This window comes from Neomonachus schauinslandi, chromosome 8 (assembly GCF_002201575.2).
Source record: "Neomonachus schauinslandi chromosome 8, ASM220157v2, whole genome shotgun sequence".
NCBI lineage: Eukaryota > Metazoa > Chordata > Mammalia > Carnivora > Phocidae > Neomonachus > Neomonachus schauinslandi.
Genome location: NC_058410.1, coordinates 97,700,726 through 97,706,265, shown reverse-complemented (window position 1 = coordinate 97,706,265; position 5,540 = coordinate 97,700,726). Strand labels below are relative to the sequence as shown.

Here is a 5,540-nt window from a genome sequence, read left to right as displayed (position 1 = left end):
CCTCTCTCTGGAAAGACTTGCTTACATTCCAGAGGAAAGATAACTCCTTTCTCTCTGGAGAAGAGAATGGGCAGGTCACCGGCAGCTCCAAATAAATCAGTTTTTCCTAATTTGGGGGTTCTTGTCTTATGAGGAACCCCAGTACATTGGGCCCTCACTGCATCACCGTATGGGACTGGGGCTTTGGGAACCCACACAAGATACTGCCTTGGCAGCTGATTTTGTCGTGATTAATCAACGGTCTTTGTTTCTGATCTAAAGTGTGTGTGTTCTGTCAGTATGCAGTATTTGTATAAAACTATATGTAGCAGTCTTACTTATTAGCTTTCAAGTAGGGCAAAATCTTCAACCTTTCAGTTTCTGACTTACTAGTCTCCTTTAGTATTCCAATGAGATTCCAAATTCTGGAATAGAAGAACACAGTGAATGAAATCTCAAATTCTGGAATAGAATACAATTCAGGCCCCAGTTGAGATTTTTAAGCTATGCATGTTGACATGAGGAAGACTTAGCTATAATTTAACCACTAGAACTCTGGAACGTTATTATTCTACATTACAAGGTCCAAGCTGTTTATGTTTCTCATTTTCTGTAATAAGAAAGAGGTTTTATGGGAAATAACATCCCAGAAATAAATATGGTGAATGAAACAATAAGAAGAGATTTTCATGTAAAGTATGGAGGAAAACAGTTTATTTGGTCATAGAAATAGGTTAAACACAACACTGCAGTTTTGGAGATACTGTTCAGGGGATTATGTGAAGCTGAATTTAGTGAGTCTATTGGAAAAAAAGGAAGTAAAACAGAAACAAGCAATAATTTAATGTGAAAATATGTCCAATTAAAATATAGTGTACAAACTATAGAAATACTGTTTTCCTTGGAATAAAATAATATCAAAGTTCCTGGAAAGTGACCATTTCTAGTCATAGAAATGTATTTTATACCATCAAATGAGGTTTGGGAGTAAAATTAGGGATGATAAAAAACAAGCTTCCTCCCGTCTTCTTTTTTTTTCTTTTTTAAATTTTATTATGTTAGTCACCATACAGTACATCATTAGTTTTTGATGTGGTGATCCACGATTCATTGTTTGCGTATAACACCCAGTGCTCCATGCAGTACGTGCCCTCCTTAATACCCATCACTGGGCTAATCCATCCCCCCACCCCTCTCCCCTCTAAAACCCTGTTTGTTTCTCAGAGTCCATAGTCTCTCATGGTTCCTCCCACTTTCTTAAGAATTTATATGTCTTTTGTCATTTAACTTCTTTGCAAAGTTAGAGCTTTCATTTTGCCTCAAGGTTTTGCACTTTGGTCCAAAGTGAGCAGCATGATATTTATTCATGAAGCATAATTTTTAAAGCAATCTATCTACTTGCATTTGTTGCTACATTCAAGGAGAACAAAGGAATGCTTAATAGGTTGTAGGATCAGTAGCTCAGAGCTACAAAAAGGGGTGTTTTAAATCAATACAGCCCACCATTGTGTTGAGATATTTTTGGTAGTCACGAGAAGTCTTTTGCATGCAAAATAAGTACTGCACATAATATTTAGAGGTGACCATGACCTTGAAGACCATGCAGAGGAACCAAATGTCCATGGTTTAGCAAAGTTCCACAGCAGGATAGTAGTGTGACAAGAAGGGAAGGGCACGTGCTTCCTACACTGCCTAGCATCCCTGTATTTAATCTGTCCCCACTAACCATTAGGTGAAACACTCAGGTGAATATCAGCACTTACCTATGAAGAGTTTACAGAAGAGTTTAAGAATTAATGTTTCTTTTTTCTTTTTTCTTTTTTTTGAACATAAAACTATTTATTGACCACTGTTTACCAGTATTTACAATAAAGTAAACAATATACACTTGGATAACATTCTGACTACAAAGTTATTGTTTTTCCTGGTTTCTGCTGAACCAGTAACTCAAATACTGAGAAGACTGAGCCTACATGTCAGGAACGAGTTGGGGTAAAGAAAATACATGCAGGTTAAGAATTTGGATTATAAAAGTCTGTCCACCCATTTATTCCAGCAGGTGCTAAATTGCCAACATCTCTAACCATCTGATTATGATTAGGTTTCCATGAACAAAGTCTTAGACATTCCATGAATCATGACCTTTTAGTCAATACAGCACAGAGATTTCAACTTCTTGAAAAGGAATGGTTCACTAGAAGGAACCTTTAAATGTCCATTTAACTAAGTTTTGCTTACCTAATTAAAACACACCAGGACTTGTCTAGTTTTGTCATTTGGGTGGGGAGGTTGTTGGTGGTGATAAAGTTTTCCTTTCGGGGATCTTGCAAATGAACTTGCATTTATGACTGTAGATATGAGTATGGATTCTGATATGGCTGCTTTTAAATTGTCCAATTTAAAGATTTGAAAGGTTAAGGCTTCAGGAAAAACTTCAGTTTAACTTTAAGTGATTTATTTCTTAAGTTGCTGAAAATGATAACATCCCAGAAACACGGGCTTATCCATGGTTATAAATGCTGTTTTTGTTTTGGTGAGTGTTAAAATAACAAAAACCATTTATGTATGTATTTTAAGTATACACACAAAAACCCCCTAAATAAACAAAAAATCCAGAATGGTCCTTAGGCATATAGGAGTTAAACACAAATTCTGACTGAGTAATGACTATGAAGATTTTCCCCTTAGAAAAGGTGTTCTCTAATGCAGGGGGATAATATACCATGGTCTCAAATATTTTTTTCTGATAAAGGAAGCAGCTACAGAAAGCTTTTATTTGTTCAAAGTAACCAATGCTATAGATGTAAAAAAATCCAACAACTCCCCAATACTACTTCAAAACAAACATATCAAACGTGATTTTCATTAGAATATTATTTCTTCACACTAATAAATCAAAAAACAAAGACCCAGATTTTATATATATATATAAAGCAATGCAAACAATTATTGAGCTTCATCTTCTGGACAAGAATGCCAAGTTAGTCTCTCTTCATAAAAAGCAATTACAATCTGAGGACACTTCATATTTGCCTCTTTTGCCAGCACCAAGTCTGCCTCATCTGAATCTTTCCATTTCATGAGAAACATTAATTCTCCACCGCTGTCTGTGGCACCAATTATTCCTTCAGGATCAAGACCTCTGGCAAAGCCTCTTGGTTTATCAGCAGCATCTCTTTTCTTCTTTGATTTGCTATCATCAGATTCACTGTCAGATAAAGATTTTCTTTTCGTACCATCTTTTTCTTTACCAGCTTTTTGAGAATTAAGAAATGCTTCAATTAACTCTGGACAATCTAAATTTTTCTTCAGGTTCCCAAGTATTGTCAGCATCTGTAAATCCCTTCCACTTCAGGAAATACTCCACCTTCCCATTCACTACACGTCCATCCAGTACTTTTTCCACCACAAATTCTTCAGGCTCTGCCTCTTCTACTTTTTTACTCTTTGCATTTTGTTTCTTTCCCATTTTTTGCAATGTAGTTTTATTGGAGGCCATTTTTTATTGCAGACTTGAAGAGCTATTATTCACCACCTCCGAGCTACTGCGGGTCCGGGTTTGCGGCGTCTCAGGCCCTGCGCGCCTCAAGCTCCAGCCACATCCGAGGAGGAGGGGGCTGGGGAGCTGCGCGCCGGGCCGCAGCTTGAGGTGGCTGGGGAGGGGGGTGGTCTCTCTCTTTTTTTTTTTTTTAACAGTCTTGAGGTCTTTTATTTTTTTTACATTTATCATGCCATGAACTCATAGGGAATGGGTTGCAGCAGTTTGGGCTCCTTTCCATTAGTTCTCACAAACTGTGCTTCTCTGCGTGGGGCAGGCTGGCGCTTCACTTGAACCCAAGTACCTTCTCTTTGGCTTCCTTCTTTTTCTGATCATTTTCCTTCACACGCTTCAGGAAGCTGTCTCGGCTCTTTGAGTGTTTAATATGCTCAATGCGTACATTAATTCTCTTGGCAAGAATCTTGCCCTTAACTTGTTTGTTTACAACAATGCCAACAGCATGCTGAGTAACATTGTAGACTCTTCTATTTTTGCCATGGTAACATTTGTGGGGCCTTTCTTTTTGAACAGTGCCCATTCCCTTGATGTCCACAACATCACCTTTCTTATAGATTCGCATGTATGTGGCCAAAGGAACAACTCCGTGTTTTCTAAAAGGTCTAGAGAACATATAGCGGGTACCTCTCCTCTTTCCCTTTGTATTGGTCATTTTGGTGAACTACTGGAAGATGGCGGTTCTGGCCGAAAGCAACAAGAATTAATGTTTCTTTGACTGTTTTCTCTACTTGACATCAGGATGTTATCATGCCTAGGAGCTTGGGCTTTCATGTCATTTAAACTGGGACTTAAATCTTGGCTCTTCCACATATTAGCTCGTGATGGCAGATGAGTTACTTAATCTAAGTCAGCATTCTTGTCTGCAAAGGGCACATTAAAAGAATCTTATTTATAAAGAGAAAATGAGATGATATATGTGAAGCATTTAACACAGAGCTTGGCATGCAGTAGGCATGATATGAGTGATATTATTACAATGATCAGACGCATAGCACTGGACTAGGAACATCCTTCATATTCAACCTGCCTTCGATGTATACCTCAATATGTGTTCTCTTTTCTTATGCTGTTAGTTCATTGTGCCCCACTTTGTGCTTCTCACCACCCTCAGAGACCTACTTTATGTTCAATCCTGACTCTGACAGTACACTGAATTATCTATTGCATCCATATGTCATTTAATTAATTGCTATGTGCCATCATATATGCTTGTTCAGTTTCCCCAGATAGTAGATAAGCTTTTGTAAGTTTCCAGTCCTTTGTTGGACTGTCCTAGCAGAGTGCTGAAGCTATCCAAGGAACTTGATAAATGAGTAATAGGTGAGTTGATATATTTTGCCAACAATGACACAAGCCAAGTTCAAGAGCAATTCAGGATTACAAAAGACCATAATTTTTTTTTTTTTAAAGATTTTTATTTATCTATTCAGCAGAGAGGGACACAGCGAGAGAGGGAACACAAGCGGGGGGAGTGGGAGAGGGAGAAGCAGGCTTCCTGCCGAGCAAGGAGCCCGATGCGGGGCTTGATCCCAGGACCCTGGGATCATGACCTGAGCCGAAGGCAGACGCTTAACGACTGAGCCACCCAGGCGCCTCAAAGTTCCATAATTTCTAAACCAAAATCAAGACATGTGATTTGGCAAGTACAGGTTGATTTAGGGGAAAGTGGAGCAGACAATTTGAAATTGGGACTGTCCCAGAAAATACAGGAGTTCTCATTACGATTCAGCTAGGGAATACACATCAAAGTAGGAGATTATTTTTCTCAGTGATTCTTCCTGGAATTCAAAGTGTTTTTAAAACTCTAGTTTGTAATTCCTTTGTGGTCAGTGAAAACCAGATGACCTCTACTGATGTTTCTTATTCTTTTTTTTTTTTTCCTTTTTCTTCTCCTCCTCCTTATTCTTGTTTTTAACAAATTGATTTCATGTAGAAGAATTGGGATAATAACACTGGGCAAGACAAACAGACAAGAAGAATCTTAAGGCAACAATTGATCAAATTT

The 5,540-nt window shown here is 38.1% G+C and overlaps 2 pseudogenes; both read right to left on the bottom strand.

Moving 5' to 3' along the window:
- Window positions 1-2,923: 2,923 nt before the first annotated feature.
- LOC110582157 lies at window positions 2,924-3,478 on the bottom strand (annotated as a pseudogene).
- Window positions 3,479-3,705: 227 nt separating this feature from the next.
- Window positions 3,706-4,190, bottom strand: LOC110582147 (annotated as a pseudogene).
- Between the last annotated feature and the right edge of the window lie 1,350 nt (window positions 4,191-5,540).